Genomic DNA, 18,143 nt, shown 5'->3' on the forward strand with positions numbered 1-18,143 from the left:
TTCTTCTTCCTCCTCTTCTTCTTCATTGGGTGTGCAGTGGTATCTCATTGTGGTGTTGGTTTGCATTTCTCTAATGACTAATGATACTGAAAACCTTTACATGTGCTTTTTGGCCCTTTGTGTATCTTCTTTGGATAAATGTCTGTTCAAGACCTTTTGTCCGTTTCTTAATTTGGCTTTTCTTTTCATTGTTGAGTTGTAAGAGTTAGCTATAGGTTTTAAATAGATGCCCTTTATTAGATTGAGGAAGTTCCTTTCCATTCATAGTTTACTGAGAGTTTTTCTTTTTTCTTTTTAAATCAAAAATGGTCTGGGACTTCCCTGGCGGTCCAGTGGTTAAGACTCTGCGCTTCCAATGCAGGGAGGGGGTGCAGGTTCGAGCCCTGGTCGGGAAGCTAAGGCCCCACGTGCCTCAGGGCCAAAAAACCAAAAGGTTGTAAAACAGAAGCAATATTGTAACAAATTCAATGAAGACTTCAAAAATGGTCCGCATCAAAAAAATCTTTAAAAACAAAACAAAACAAAAAAAATGGAAAATGTTTTGCCAAATAATTTTGGGGGGCATCTACTGAGATGGTCATATGGTTTTTCCATTTTAGTTTGTTATTATGATGAATTACACTGATTGATTTTCAAATGTTAAATCAAGCTTGAATTCCTTGGAAAAATCTGACTCGATCATGACGTTTGTCCTTTTTTATATACCATTGGATTCACTTTGCTAAAATTTTGTTCAGAATTTTTCCATCTATGTTTATGAGGGATATTTGTCTATAGTTAGTTTCCTTTAAAGTTTTTTCTTTAGTTTTGGTATCAACATCATTTCAATGTTTTGGAAGGGGAAAGTAAAGGAACTCTAAAGAACAGAGGAGGGCTTCCCTGGTGGCGCAGTGGTTGAGGGTCCACCTGCCGATGCAGGGGACACGGGTTCGTGCCCCGGTCCGGGAAGATCCCACATGCCGTGGAGCGGCTGGGCCCGTGAGCCATGGCCGCTGAGCCTGCGCGTCCGGAGCCTGTGCTCCGCAACGGGAGAGGCCACAACAGTGAGAGGCCCGCGTACCGCAAAGAAAAAAAAAAAAAAGGACAGAGGAAAGGCTGACTAAGAAGCAGCCACGTCCCTTGGGGCTGAGATAGTGCTCTTAATTAAGGAAGACACCCTTCTAAGGTTGAGAGCCAGACCTTCTCAGAGAGGACACGGCCCTGGTTTGGTGAGTACTAGAGTGGTTATTGTTGTGCTACATCAGTGAAATTGCTGGAGCTCCACACTCCAGGACTGGCTAGAAATCTGTCCTGTAGGGTGCTAGAAATTGTCTCACTGGAGCCATTCTGCTATGAATCTACCTGAGGGGAAGTGCCTAGGGAAGCTGTTGTTTGCTAGGTGTTGGTTCCTGTGCATTGCAGGAGTTGGATCTTGGAGAAGCTGCTGCCATTGCAGGAGCCTGGCGTTGAAGCAGTTGTGTATCCTGAAGGAGCTGCATGAGAGAAGCGGTTTGTGCTACAGGAGCTAGGCTACGGGCAGGGTGCACACATCACAGGAACCTGGCCCTGGAGAGCCCATGCTGCAGCAGCCAGTGGGAATTCCTCCTGCAGCATCTCTCCAGTGCCCTCTGTTGTCAAAGCTAAACACTGTGCCTACTGACAAAGGCACAATATTTAAAGGGCTCATATCCATTTTTGCAAAGCAGGCAATGAAGAGTGATTTGGGATCTGGGTTGCAATAATTTGATAACTGGCATAACTTCCTACCTGGAAACTTTTAAACCTTGTATTTAACAATGCTTGGAGATAAGAGAATCACACAAATTACAGAATTGCTACATGTTAGAATCTATGGTATATATGTAAGGCATATATCCCAAGGAAAATTCATATATATATCCAAGGAAAATTCATAGCCCTAAAACCTACATCAATAAAATTAAATAGAATTAAATTAAAATTATTTAGATTCCCAATTTAAGTTAGAAAAAGAACAAGAGAAACCACAGGGGAAAAAATAATAAAGATAAAAGCAAGAAGTAATGAAGTAGAGAACTAGAAAACAGTAGATCAAAATAAAAATTCAGTTGCTTTGAATAAAGTCAGAAAATAGGCAAACAGCTAGGCAATTTAATTTTTAAAGTGTGTATGGAGGAGAAAGCAGAAATCTGTAGAGAAAGAAGCGACAAGAGAAAAGTAGCTATTAACACAGAGGAAGCCAGAAGGTCATAAAACAGTCCTTAATTTACATACACAGTGCCATGCAAAAACTGTGAACCTAATAAAATGAACAACGTCTTAGGAAAATATAGTTGACCAACACTGACCACCCCCCACCAAAGATAAAATTTTAAACAAATCAACTTCAAGGAAGAAATATAGAATGATATCAAAAACTATCCCACATCAAAATACCAAGCTCAGGTGTCTTCACAAGAGAATTCTACCCGATATTTACAAAACAGCCCTATTGCTACATAAATTGTTTCAGAGTAGAGGAAAATGAAGGTAAGCTTCTAAATTTTTTCTATGATGTAGGTTAACATTGACAGTGCAAGTTAAGTGCCACACACCACAAGATAAAATTATAGACCAATGTTATTTACAAATATTGATTTAAGAATCCAAAATTTAGCGAACAGAAAATTATAAACCATGACCAAGAGGGGTTTAAAGTAATACAAAGATGGTTCAACATTAACAAATCTATTAATATAATTTGACATATTTATATCTAAGAAGAAAAATCATGTTGTTATTCCCGTAAGAACTAAGAAGAAAAATTATGTGATTATCACCATATGTGTTTTAAAAGCTTTAACAAAATTCAACACCCATTCCAAAAAAACAAACAAAAACTAATGAAACAAACAAAAAACCCTCTTGAAATGGGAATGGCTGGACACTGCCTTAACATGATAAAATATATATACCTTAGTCCTAAAGTCAGTATCTTACTTAAGTGAAAAACACTAAAGATCAGGAATAAGCCAAGGATACCCACTAACTCCACTAATATTTAACATTGTGTTGAGTGTATAAGCTAATGCAGTTAGACAAGAAAAGTCAAGGTAGGCATAAGAATTGAAAAAAATATTAATTATAACTTGTTCTCTTGGCCAAAGACATGAGAGTGTACCTGGTAAACTCTAGGAAATCAATGACAATACTAACTCAAACAGTAAAAGAATTCTGCAAGGTACAGCATATAATATTAACACACAAGGGAGTGAGTGGCCAAGATGGCAGAGTAGGAAGACCTTGAGCTCACCTCCTCCCATGGGCACACCAAAATTACAACTATTCACACAGAAACTATCAATGAGATCAAACTGAAGACTAGCAGAAACAATTTCTCAGAACTAAAAAGATATCAAAAACAACCGCAAGACAGGTAGGAGGGATGGAGACATGGTTCAGTCAAGACCCACACCCCCAGGCAGGTGACCAACAAGGGGGAGGATAATCACAATTACAAAGGTTCTCTCCAAGGAGTGAGAGGACTGAGCCCCACACTGGGCACCCCAGTCCAGCAGTCCTGCACCAAAATACAAGCCTTCAGAACATCTGCTTTAGAAAGCCAGTGGGGCTTGAGTTTGGGAGAGCTGAGAGGCTGTAGGCAACAGAGACTCTGTTCCTAACGGGTGCACACAAAACCTTACATGCTCTGAGACCCAGGGCAGAGTCAGTAATTTGAAAAGATCCTGCGTCAGACCCCACTCGCTAATCTTAGAGAGCCTCCCAGAGAGGCAAGAGGCAACTGGGAACTCCCCCTGGGCACACAGATGCTGCGACAGACATTTTTCAGAGCTCTATACACCACAAGGATGCTGGCTTCGACAAGTGCCATTTTGGAGTCCTCCTTCAAAACTATTAGCACCGGGAGCTTACTCACCCACCAGCTGGTTGGCACCTGTCCCAGGACCACCCAAGCCAAGCAGCCAGCCAGTGGGAATCCAGCCCCCCCCACCAGCAGGCCCAGGACCTGGACCCGGCCACCAGCAGATCAGAACCAGCCCCAGGACCCACTGGGCCCCAGAGCCAGTGATACCAGGAGCCAGCCCTGTCTACCAGCAGGCCAGTGCCAATACTGGGACCCCTAGGCCCAGCTGCCAGTCCTGCTGGAACTCAGACCCACCCAATCAGCAGCTCCACCTGAGGCAGGGCCCAGTGGCCAAAGAGAAATTAACAAAACGATCCCATTTATAATTTGCATCAAAAAGAATAAAATAGGTCTTCCCTGGTGGCGCAGTGGTTGAGAGTCCGCCTGCCGATGCCGGGGACACGGGTTCGTGCCCCGGTCTGGGAGGATCCCTCTTGCTGCGGAGTGGCTGGGCCCGTGAGCCATGGCCACTGAGCCTGCGCGTCCGGAGCCTGTGCTCCGCAACGGGAGAGGCCACAACAGTGAGAGGTCCGCGTACCACAAAAAAAAAAAAAAAAAAAAGAATAAAATACCTAGGAATACATCTAACCAAGGAGGTAAAAGACCTGTACCCAGAATACTATTAAGACATTGATGAAAGAAATTGAAGACAACACAAACAAATGGAAAGATAAACTGTGCCCATGGACTGGACAAATTGATTTGTTAAAATGACCATATCACCCAAACAATCCACAGATTCAATGCAATCCCTATCAAAATGCCAATGGCATTTTTCACAGAACTAGAACACATAATTCTGAAATTTGTATGGAAACACAGAAGACCCTGAAAGCTAAAAAAAATTCTTGAGAAAGTGGTAGGGATGAAAATATTTTTTCCTGTTTTTTCCTTTAAAAGGGCAATGTTGTAGCAAATAGACTAGTTCTTCCAGCCTGCCTTATTGAGACATCATCTCCACTTCCTGAGGTTTTCCAAGCTCAGGAACCTGATTTTATTTTTTCATGGAGGGTGAAAGCTCAGGGAAATGATAAGGAATAGATACATATGATGGAATGCCACACTATTCATTTATGCCTGGGAAGATAACTCTCCAGTCCTGGTTGTATGTGCCAGTCTCCCTTCTAATGCCGCAGGTGGGACCTTTCAAGAGACCAAGTTCAGAAGGTTGCTTGGTAAGAAAATAATTCAAGCAGGTGGCGCTGGATCTTCCTAAGGAATGTTTCTGTTATCTGTTTTCTATCTTCCTCCAGTCTGAAAATAAGCAGATATACTTTTCTCTGGATAAATGGAATCAATTCTGAAAATCAGAGTATTCTGTCCCTTGGAAAATGTTGAAGAGATCCTATAAAATCTTGCTCTCTAACGCAATTTTCTGGACTCCACGTAGAACACTCTGTATTATGTCTAGACAATGGACTTACTGCAACAGCTGAATAAAGGTTAGATTTGAGTGTGTGTAGTTTGAGCTTGCCTAGTATTCATTCATTCTTCCCTTAGTAACAGTGCCCTGAATTCCCTTTGAAGAACGAATTCCTCCCACCCATGATTCCGTCCATATGGTTCTGATGGAGCACACACCATCCCCTACTTCAGGGTGGTTCCAAGACCTAGACTTGAGCCAGTCAGTGCATTCTAAAACCATGATGGGTTTAGGATGGGCATGTGAACCATTTTGGACAGATTAGAATCAGATTCAGGACTTTTTTTTTTCCCACAGTGGTTTAGAAGAAAGAATCTTTTTTTTTTTTCTGAACACGAATTTGGGAGGACATAAACTTGGAGCTACCTGGAACCCCTGTCAAGGGAAAAATTGGGGGCACTTTCCGATAGGAGAGGGCCTACCCAAGAGACAAGCCAAGCCAGAGGAAAATACAGCTGAGAAACAGGGAAAAAAACCAAGCCTTGAACACCATGTGAGCTGGATCCGATGATGCCTAAATCTACTGCCTGGAATTTTCAGTTCCATAAAACAATACATTTTCACTGTATTCCCTGTAAGTCTGCTTGAGTTGGGATTCCCTTGCTTGAGGATAGGAAGTAGGTTTTATCTATCTTTGTCTCTCAAGCACCTAGAACAATGCCTGGTACACACCTTCCTCATGTGTCAGGGTAAAGAGGTTTAGACTTTATCTTGGGCAGGTGAGGAGTAACTGAAGGGCTTTAGGTAGCAGACACGTGTGGCATTTTGTGTATCAGAGCTACGGATGGGTAGAGTTTGGCGTTTTTGCTGCTTGTGAAAGCAAGCAGGGGTGAACATGATACCCTTACCTCGTAGCCCACCTGGCTGAAATTGCACACCTGCTGACAACAGGAGGACGGAGCTGTAACTGAGTTATATGCCCCCTCTAGAGGTATGTGAGCGATAGGCCTTCTGTCTGGACTGCTCCAGCAAGGAGTCTCCAAGGTGTCCACGAGGCAGGACTGCACACATCGAGAGCCAGCGGTAAAGCACGTTTCACAGGGTAACATCAGGCACTCATTGAAGGAATGCAAGAGCTGTGGGTGATTAAAATCTAATTGAAACAAGCATCCTGTGAATGGCTTCCAGAATCCAGGGAAGAAAACACTGTTAAACGTCTGCAAATTATTTTATGGTCAAACACCCCCCACTCCCTTTCCCCACAGACAATCCTATTGGCAGAATTGATGTCTATCTTCTATTCTTCTTTTACTCTCATAGTCTCTCAATTACCAGATGTATTATCGTATGACTGTAAAGTGCAGTGAAGTCTGTATTCCCTTCTAGATGTGAACCTTGAGGGCAGAGACAGTTATTCATGTTTATTTCCCTGCTGTCCTCACACTCTCCATGGTGCCCTCAGTCCCTGTTTGTTGAATTGGTGAAACTCCATCTCTAGATAAGTCTGATCCAAAAAAATGATCGAAGATACACATATTTGCTGACTCCCTATGTATATTAGGACTCTCTGTGACTGCTGCTGGAAACTCAACTCAAACTGACCTAAGCAAAAAATCAAAAAACCAAAAACCAACCATCGATCACCTTTAGGCACAGCTAGATCCAGATTTTCAGTGTCACCCAGACTCTTTTTCTCTACATCTTTTGGCTCTCTGCTTTCCTTTGCTTTAGGCTTCATTCTCAGGCAAGCTCTGTGCTGGAGATGACAAGGATGGTCACCAGCATCTATAGGCTAAATTCTGCCAGTTTAGCAAGCCCAGCAGAAAATAGTTCCTCTTCCTCAATATCTCTGGCAAAGGTCCTGAGATCAAGTTTCATTAGCTTGGCTCGGGTCATGTGCCCATTACTAAACCAGCTGTAGCCCGGAGACTGGGCTGCACTAATTGGTCAGGTCTGAGTCACATGCCCATTCTTGGCACCAAGGAGTGAAGCCCTTTCCAAATCACATGGATTGGGGGTAGGGGAAGAGTGTTCCCCAGAGGAAAATGAGGGTCATACTACCCGAAGAAAGGAAACTAGATTATGGGCAGCTAAAACTCACAATGTCCATTCTATACAAACATTTGATAATTCGTGTGTGTGATTATATCAACAACAATAATAATAACGGTAGCCACCATCAACTAAGTTGTTTCACATTAAGACAACATAGGTTAGAAGCACAGGAGAGTATTTGATTTTTTGTCTTCCCCTTCCACCACCCAATCGGCTGGGCCATTCACACAGCAAACACTGAGCTCTATAACGTCTGAGTCTTCTACCAGATACTCAGAGAAAAGTAACAGGAGATCCCTGCCCGAAGGATGCCAGTCTGGTGGGGGGAGACAGACATATAAACAAAGGATTACCACACAATGTGGTAAGTGTTAGAGCAACATTCTTTAGAACAAATTTTTCCTTTTGTTTCCTTCCACACAAAGGGGTTTTAACATCTTATTAAAATTCAGTGGTGTTATGAAAAGAGGCTCAAAGAATTTCGATCAAGATCAAAATTACTGGGCTTCCCTGGTGGCGCAGTGGTTGCGAGTCCGCCTGCCGATGCAGGGGACACGGGTTCATGCCCCGGTCCAGGAAGATCCCACATGTTGTGGAGCGGCTGGGCCCATGAGCCATGGCCACTGAGCCTGAGCATCCGGAGCCTGTGTTCCGCAACGGGAGAGGCCACAACAGTGAGAGGCCCGCGTACCACAAAAACAAAACAAAACAAAACAAAATTATTTCTACCATGGACCTCAACAAGCATTATTAGATCCAGAAAAGAGTGGTCAAAATGGGGTGATCCTGGTCAAATTTCTCTTTGCAATTATGAAAATGTACATACTGCTCCCCAGCTGCCAGCTTCAGGGTGCCATGTCCACTCTGACATGTCCACCTCTCTCAACATATCTAGTCTATGTGCAGTTAAATTGTCCTGTGCCCCCTAGACCTCACAAAATCATCCAGATTAATCCACTATCTTTTAAAGTGTAAGAAAGTCCATTTGGGGTGGTATTCTCACATGTGTGAAATGCCATCAACTTATGGTGCACAATTATTACCATTTCCAGTACTCTTGTAATTCTTCTGTTTTATTTTTATTTTTTTATTGAAGTAGAGTTGATCTACATAATTCTTCTGTATATACTTCTTTATATAGTTCTTTTAATGAAGTATAAAATCTAATTTTGGTGTTAGCTTGTCTTTAACACCTCCTTAACACATGCTAATCTCCTTTTAGGAGAGAGAGAGCGAGAGGGAGAGAAAGAGAGAGAGAGCCTCAGTGTCAGAACCTTTAACTGGTAACTAACTGTACCTAGCCGGAGCTCAGTGACACTATTTTGATTTCATTGTGTTTACTTTTACAGTTACCTTCTATTTATGGAAAACCATACAGGCTTTCCAACTGTCATGATATAGCTTCCCTTTAAGGAAGCATGTTTAACTTTTGGGTTAATCAAAGTAAATTATTAAGGAAATGCTGATACAGTTGGGATGTGGACATAGCAACATTTGTGAGGGTGCCACTCAGCTCAAGTTTAGGGAACACTGCCCTCACCTATTGGGGTCCCTATTTTTGACCTTTTGGACAGCTTTTTATTTTTACTTTTTTATAAATTTATTTATTTATTTTTGGCTGAGTTGGGTCTTTGTTGCTGGGCGTGGGCTTTCTCTAGTTGCAGCGAGCAGGGGCTACTCTTCGTTGCGGTGCGCGGGCTTCTCATCGCCGTGGCTTCTCTTGTTGCGGAGCATGGGCTCTAGGCTCCGTGGCATGTGGGATCTTCCCGGACCAGGGCTCGAACCCATGTCCCCTGCATTGGCAGGTGGATTCTTAACCACTGCGCCACCAGGGAAGCCCTGGACAGCTTTTAATAATCATCACCCCTAGGCAGCTTTCCCTTCCCACTCTGTGTCCTCCAGAAATTTTGTGCAGTATTCTCTTATAACTCTCCTACCTGTAGTTGTCTGTAGGGCAGTCTTTCCAGCTAGACTATATTTTTCTTATTTATTTCTCTGTCCTCAGTTCCCAGGACTGAACCTGGCCCAGAGCAGGCCCAGGATTAATTTGGTTGCCCCTGTGCTCTCATGCACGAAGATGGAGGTTTCAGGACTGTCCCTACAGGATCAGGACTCAGCTACCTCGTGCCAGAGCAGTTCTGCCCCCTTGGAAGTCTGTCTGTCATGGATCTGCTGGAGTCCGCGTTGACGTCTGGGAAGGAACTTCAGCCAGGGCACGCTGGATCCCTGACGGACGTGAGTGGCAGGGGAACCACATAGCCCAGGGTATGTTCTTGGCCGATGTTACTGACCCACTATTGGAGCGGGGGGGCAGACTTTGACCCTGAAGGGGACAGACACATGGGCCCCGTAGGCTGAAAGAGAGCGGTCTGTAAGGGGATGCTGACTCTTTGTTCTCCCTGCCACTGGGCCACTTGCTAGCCTGGCCCTGGGCAGCCGTCTTTCAGCTCACGTAGAAGGGACACGTTAGTTGATGTTGGAATGTCCAGCTTTCAGTGATGAGTGATAAGCACAGAAGTGGAAACCCTTATCCTGTTCATCGGGCCTGCATATGTGTATTGGTAGGGGAGGGCAGGAGACGAGAAGGTAGCACCTGAACACCAAACCTTGGTGTTCTATGAGTCCCTGGTCCTGATTCTGAATAGTCGAGGGGCACCTTTGGGAATCCAGGAGTTCCCTTTCCACCCCCCGCCCCGACCCCAGACTTGCATCCCTTAGCTGAAAAACTATGAATTTTTTTTTAAGGTAATTAAATACAGGCAGAACTTAATGGAGGCACTACCCATCACAGGACCAGAACTAAAAGACTTCTGAAAAGCAGGAGGTTCTTGGAAGCATTTGCTTTTATAAACAAACCCGTTCTGCCTACACTTAGAGCACCAGCATGGAGCGTATTTCTGAGAATCTCTACAGCGTGTCCCCCATGGCACATCTGGTTTTGATTGATAATAAGCCCAATGAGCAGAGGTGCACCTGGAAAAAAGAAGTCTCCTAATTGGCTTTGCCCCACTTGCCAGTGGCAGGAGTGGTTAATCACTTAGTTTCCTCAACTTTGCTTATTAAAGTTCTCTCAAGGGGCCTGGGCCCTGGGGCCTGGCCTGAAGCAGCCCAGTGAAGCGATTTCTTTGAAGTCTGCAGTTTTATCTTAAAAATGCAGGCGAGTTTTATATTCTATAGCGTAACATATCCCTGTTTGCTTCCATATGAAAATGTGTAAAATAACTTCCTGGTGAAATTGCTTACATCTCTACTCCCAACTTTTTTTCCTATCAACAACTTTTGGGGAAAAATCAAGTCCCAGAAGCAGCTTTGAGTATCTCTTAACACACTGCTGCTGTGTGCTCCCAGAGAGCCTGCCAGGGTGAAAGTGAGTTGCCAGGTGATCCCAGCACCTTTCAAATGTCTTCCAGAACATACACAGAGCTTCTGTAAGCCCTCTTCCATGCATGGAGGGTGCTTACAGGAAGTGGAGAGGTTGGTGGTTAAAAGACTTTCCCACTGGAGAGCATTTGTCTGCTCATCCCTAGGGCTTGGTAAAGATAATGGGAGGGTTAGGATTAAAAAGGAAGACAGCGTTTCTTAACTTGGGTATACAACTTCTCTATGAGAATGTTTAAATTTTGCATTTCCATTTTGATAATATTTTTTAAAAAATGGATAGGCATATTCTAGATCATCTGAATGTTGGCCTCAGCAATAATTCTGTTAGCAAGTGAATTGTGGTCCCAGGCTAGTTCTTTCAGTTTCATGGGTTAACGAGAAAAGAGCCAAGTTTAATTTAATACATGTTATGGACTGTTTGTGCCCACCCCCCATTCATGTGTTGAAATCTAATCCTTGATGTGATGGTGTTTGGAGGTGGGGCCTTTGGGAGGTAATCATGAGGGTGGGACCCTCAGAATGAGATTAGTGTCCTTATAATAGAGGCCAGAAAGCTAGCTTGCTCTCTTTTTGCCCTGTGACCATACAATGAGAAGTCAGCAGTCCGCAACCCAGAAGTCTGGCCCTCATGAGAACCTGACAATCACTCTGGTCTCAGACTTCCAGCCTCCAGAACTGTGAGAAATAAATTTCTGTTGTTTATAAGCCAGTCAGTCTATAGTACTTTGTTATAGCAACCTGAATAGACTAAGATAATGTGTAAGTGATGTATTAACTATTACATTTAGAATGGATAAACAACAAGGTCCTACTGTATAACACAGGGAAGTATATTCAGTATCCTGTGATAAACCATAATGGAAAACAATATAAAAAAAGAATGTATATATGTGTATAACTGGGTCACTTTGCTGTACAGCAGAGACTGGCACAACTTTGTAAATCAACTATACTTCAATTTAAAAAAATCGAAAAAAGAAAAAAAACGTATGCAGACATAAGTGATGTATTTACACCAAATGAGGGCTAAATGCACCATGATGTGCTGCTTTAACAAAGGTTTTCCCAGTATTTCCGTTAGAGAAAAATGAATTGTCATAATACACAGAATATATAGACACATTGACTCCAAAAATACTTGCTCCAATGTGGTTGTTTCTATCCCGTCATTGTTAGTGGAGATATAGTTTCAGCAAAGCCAGATTAGCTCATATATATATATATATATATATATATATATATTTACCACTAAAACAAATGAACAAAAAAAGCAACATCAGCTCTCCTGTTAACGGTGTTAAGATAAATTCTGTTGGTTTGGTAGTTGTGTGTCTAATCTCAAAAAGTGTTCAATTTTATTTGTATCCTCGCTACAAAAGGAACATATTTATGCCTGGTTTATGTTAGGTAACATTATACTTAAACTCATTTAAGTCTAAACACTGGGAGCCTTTAAGAATTTTATTATCTTTAAAATGAGTGGGTACAAACTCAACTTTGAAAAGTCATTTTTAAACATAAGGAACTCTATCTCAAAAATGTGTTCCAGGGACTTCCCTGGTTGTCCAGTGGTAAAGAATCTGCCTTATAATGCAGGGGACACAGGTTCGATCCCTGGTCGGGGATAAGATCCCACATGCTGTGAGGCAACTAATCCCACGCACCACAACTACTGAGCCCGTGTGCTCTGGAGCTCGCATGCCACAACTAGAGAGAAGCCTGCATGCCGCAACACAAGATCCCACATGCCTCAACTAAGACCTGACGCAGCCAAATAATAAAATAAAAACAAAAATAAAAATGTTCCATGTTCACCCTCACCACTTTTATTCAACATAGTATTGGAAGTCCTAGCCAGAGCAATTTAAGCAAGAAAGAGAAATAAAAGGCATCCAAATCAGAAAGGAAGAAATAAAACTGTCACTACTTGCAGATGACATAATACTATATATAGGAAACCCTAAAAACTTCACCAAAACAAAAACAAAACAAAAAAGCCCCCCAAAAACCCACCACCACCACCAACAAAAACTGTTAGAACTAATAACAAATGCAGTAAAGTTGCAGGATACAAAATCAATACACAAAAATATGTTGCATTTCTATACACTAATAACAAACTATCAGAAAGAGAAATTAAGAAAAATAATCCCATTTATAATTATAGCAAAGAGAATAAAATACCTTAGGAATAAGTTTAATCAAGGAGGTGAAAGACCTGTACACTGAAGACTATAAGATGTTGAGGAAAGAAATTGAAGAAGACACAAATAAATGGAAAGATACTCCATGCTCATGGATTGAAAGAATTAATATTGTTAAAATGTCCATACTACCCAAAGCAGTCTACAGATTCAATGCAATCCCTATAAAAGTTCCAATGGTATTTTTCACAAAAAGAGAGCAAACAATCCTAAAATTTGTATGGAACCACAAAAGATGTTGAATAGCTAAAACAATCTTGAGAAAGAAGAACAAAGCTAGAGGCATCACATGCCTTGATTTCAAACTATATTACAAAGCTATAGTAATAAAGGTAGTATGGTATTGGTCCCGAGATAAACACAGGGAGAAAAATCAGCAAACCTACAGCTCTTGCAAACGGAAGACCAAGTTGGCCTGTTTACTCTGCAGAAGATAGTAACTAATACACAGCATCCAAGCCACATTTCTCAGGTGGATGCATCATGATGGAGCACAAACTCAATTTAATACAGTAATAATAAAATTCTGCATAGCCATTAATTTTTAGGATCTACAGCAGCATTTTCCAAAGTATGTTCTGTGGGATATTCATAAATGTTATGTGAAAAAAAAATTCTGTTGTGAAATACATTTTGGCACATCGGATTAAACAGGTTAAACAGCTTCTTTACTGCAGGATTCTCAGAGCCGTGCTAGTGTGTGACACGGATTCCAAGTGGGGAGGCTTGCAGAATACTCAGGCAAGTGGTTGCCAAATGGATCTGACCACACAACGCTTTTTCAGGATCATGTGAGGGACTGATGTTCCATAAATGCACTTTGGGGAAACTTTCATTTAGAGAAAAGTAATAAAATAGGAGATGGATATACACCTGACCAGGGTGTCAGCAAACTATAGCCCTTGGGCCTAATCCATCAAACTGCTTGTTTTTTCAGAGAACTGAGAATGGTTTTTACATGTTCAAATGGTTACATTTTAAATAGTTATGTAAGTTCTTGCATAACATTCTGGTTTTGCCTCTTGGCTCCCAGAGCCCCAAATATTTACTATCTGACTCTTTTAAGAAAAAGTTTGCCAACTCCTGTACTAGGCCGTGAAAATATTTGAAGACTGTTCATTCTTCTTGACTCTTCACAGAAGCAATATTAATTATGATGTCCAGTTAGAAGTGCCTACTATGCGCTAGGCATGTATTATTTCCATTAATCGTCACAACAGCTCTGTGAGAAAGGTGTTATGGTCCCCATTTTATTTTATGGATGAGAACACTGAATATCAGAGAAGTAAGGTGTGTATCAGAGTCAGAACTCAAACCCAGGTCTAACCCCAAAGTCGGTCATGGTTCCTTTGTCAGTGGTTTACAAAGTAGGGTCCATGAATCCCGGGGGCGGGCAGATAAGACAAGCCATTGGAGCTCAGTGAAAAATTAGATCTTTTCATTACATGTATTTTTAGCTTATCCTTCACTTTAACTTTTGTATATGTATTTTATTATAATATATAATAATAATAATAATAATAAATCAGCTAAAATTAGCCTAAATCAGTAGCCAATAGACAGTTTTTTAGGAGCCTCATAAATTGCTCCCCTTTCACCTCACCTCAATTCCCAAGTAACTGAGAGAGACAGAGGGATCTGGGGACTGGAGAACGAAATGCCACCTTTATTCTTGAGACAGCCGTGGGAGAATCTGTCTTAGGTGAGGTGTGCGGCAGTTATGGGCTTCCTAAGCCTGAATTCCAGAAATAGTCATGTTCTTTGATCCAGTCACAGATGCCCCTGAAAAGCACAGGATGTCTTTTGTGGGGTCCTGTTTACCACTAAGCCTCCCACTGTCAGGGACAGAGGGGAAGGTGTGCTTCCTGAGGACATCTGTCGCCATAGAAGAGAGAGGGAGGGGCTGAGCTATGCATGCCTGGCTCCTGCCCCCCTAAATATCAATCATCTAGATAATTCCCCCTTCTCCCCTAGGGAGAGGGAGGAAGGGCTGGAGCATTATGCTAATGGAGCTCTTCCTTCAGGTGGAAGGGAACCCCATGCATTGGGTGTGAGAATTTTCCACCTAACAATATTGTACATGATGTATCTATTTAGTCATATATGTATTTTATATAGTTATTACTGCATATATGCTAAGCATTTTTCTATCAATAAACCATCAGGTACACAATGAAAACCATCTGAAGACCACTATTCTATACTATACTGTACAAGTATGTGGCCAAGTTCCCTGTAGTTGAAAAAGAATAGGAGAACATAGTTTATTGTAGGATCTGGGCCTCCTGGGTCTTAAGAGGAGATGAACCTTGGCTTTACTAACTTGCATCTAAATGTTCTGAACACCACCACTAACTTACAGGCCTCTAAAGGAAAACTTGTTTTTGAGCCAGAAAACAAATTCCATTCCTGGCAGCTATTTTCTGAACAGTTTCCTACTTAAGTGGCGATCTTACTATGGGGAAATCCACTGAGAGAGCTCCAAGTTAGACCAATGGCAGATAGGAAAGCTTGAAGTTCACGTGTCCATTCAAAGAAGTATTTTGTACTCACCATGCTGTGAATGTTAGCATTGAAGCCTGGGCTGCAGTGAGGGGTGGAGTTACAGCTGGAATTAGGAGGAATCGGCTAAGGATTGTGGTTCAGAAGTCAAGGTAGGGCTTCCCTGGTGGCGCAGTGGTTAAGAATCCGCCTGCCAATGCAGGGCACACGGGTTCGAGCCCTGGTCCGGCAAGATCCCACATGCCGTGGAGCAACTAAGCCCGTATGCCACAACTACTGAGCCTGGGCTCTAGAGCCCGTAAGCCACAACTACTGAGTCCATGCGCCACATCTACTGAAGCCCCTGCGCTCTAGAGCCCGTGCTCCGCAACAAGAGAAGCCACGACAATGAAAAGCCCACGCACCGCAACAAAGAGTAGCACCCACTCGCCGCAACTAGAGAAAGCCTGCGCGCAGCAACAAAGACCCAACACAGCCAAAAATAATAAATAAAAATAAATAAATTAAAAAAAAAGAACTCAAGGTAAAGTTGAAATGTAAAATTCGACATTTTCCAGAATTTATGACATGAAATACTGCCCTTGCTAGATGCTCTGTGAATGGCTTCACAGTCAAGTACAGCTGAAGAACCCGATGTTGGTAACGCCCTTCTCAGATAATCACACTGAATGTTTTTATGCAAGGAGCTTCAAGAAGTTCTGCAAAAAACCCCCAAAAAACAAAAAACTGTTTAACTTAATTTTACCAAGCATTGCTCAAACGAATGTGTCCACAGAACACTTTCTTTTAAAAAAAAAAAAAAAAAAATTAATTAATTTTTTTGCTGCACTGGGTCTTCGTTGCTACGTGCAGGCTTTCTCTAGTTGCGGCAAGTGGGTGCTGCTCTTCATTGCGGTGTGCAGGCCTCTCATTGCGGTGGCTTCTCTTGTTGCAGAGCACGGGCTCTAGGCATGCAAACTTTGGTAGTTGTGGCTCACAGGTTCTAGAGCGCAGGCTCAGTAGTTGTGGCGCACGGGCTTAGTTGCTCCACGGCATGTGGGATCTTCCCGGACCAGGGCTCGAACCCGTGTCTTAACCACTTAACCATTGTGCCACCGGGGAAGTCCCCCGCAGAACACTTATTTCAGACGTTATGTGTTGACATTTGTTCTGGAAAACACTAAAAAATGCTGAATGGAAAGATTATAGATTTGGGAACTGTGATGGTCTATTAAGGAGTTAGAGGTCCAAGGTCATCTTCATACTAGCTGTGACAACATGTAAACAATCTCTCAGACTATTAATTTCCTCATCCATAAAATGGGTATAACAATTCTTACCTAGAAGAATTGTAGTGAAGATTAAAGAGAGAATATCTATAAGGTAACCAGCCCATAGCATGTACTCAAAAAAATTAGAATTTTCCCCCTTAATTACAGCGTTAGGTTTTGGAAACAGAAAGTAGCTCTTGAATATGATGAATCCAGGAAAGAATTACATCAGGATGAGATATGTGTCTTGATTAGCATTTGGGAGGAGGCATAGTATGGGTTAAAAAAGCCAGTTTTAGGACCAGACACGTCACACACTGGCCATGCGAGACCTTGGGCCAGTGTCTTCACCTTAGCAACTTCATAGGTAAAATGCAGATATCTACTTCAGGGAGCATTCTGAGGATGAAATAAAATTGTAGGTAAAGTGCCCCATAGGCCTGGAACACAGCAAATGCCCAGAAAAATAATGGTGCCATTGATCATAATAGCATGAAGCACCATTTTTGAACACATACTATGCCAGGTAAGGAAGGGGCTGAGTTTGGCCATCTCTTCAGAGTGGAGCATGCAGACCATTTCCTCACAATGTACTTTTTAAGGATGCAGATTCCTGCTGATTCTGTCTTTTGGGGGAGGCAGCCCAGGAATGTGGACTTTGGCGAGCTCCCTGACTGAATCTTCTGGTCACTGAAATTTGAGAACCAGTGATTGGGAGGCATGGGTTGCCAGACGGTGAAGAGGCACACCTGGACCAGATAGACATGAACTAGAGAAGGAGTGGACATTAAACGCTCTGGACTGGGAGAAGAGTGGCCCCTCAATATGAGTTTTGGACCCCCAAATTCACCATGACCCCTTAGAGAAGAGCGTTTGCAGGTGTGTGAGCGGGTACGTGCTTGGTGTGTCATTCCTGGAACAGGGTAGCAGTGGTGAGTGTGCCAGTTCCAAGTCAGAACTGAAGGAAGGTAGTGGGTAAGAGACCCCAGAGACACAAAGTCAAGTTGATTGCTGACCGTGGTCCAGTTTCATCCCATCCCATGAGGCTCAGGGGCCCCTGCATGCCTGCCCCGGGAAGCCCGTGCCATGGTCATTACCAGATGTATTCTTGAGACTAAGCACTCCTGGTTTAGGAGATTTGGGACAAAACGCTCCCAGAGTGTGTGGGGGTACAGGTGGTGGTGTTAAACCACAGAATGACTTTCCTTTCTTATGGGAACAGAGCTTAATATATGAAGGAAGATTATTCCTAAGTAAGGTGCACCAGAAGATCATTGCTTTAAACTGTTTCCTCTAAGGTGGGATGAATATTGTATCTAAATCCTCCCCTTTGAACTTCTGCGCTGGGACTCTGCTGGTAGTATTCTTCTCTTCCTAGGAAGGTGGGGTGGTGGTGTCCTTTTGGATTCACCTGGGACCAAGGAGGCTCCGCACCGGTGGTTGGTTTTGCCTTGGCGCTGCCTTTGGGAAAGTAATAAAACATCAGGCAATGCTCTCCACCTCCTGGGAGCAGGCGGCTTGGGCAG

Source organism: Monodon monoceros, unplaced genomic scaffold, assembly GCF_005190385.1.
Source record: "Monodon monoceros isolate NGI ecotype Baffin Bay Population unplaced genomic scaffold, NGI_Narwhal_1 Super_Scaffold_12, whole genome shotgun sequence".
In the NCBI taxonomy this organism is placed as follows: Eukaryota; Metazoa; Chordata; class Mammalia; order Artiodactyla; family Monodontidae; genus Monodon; species Monodon monoceros.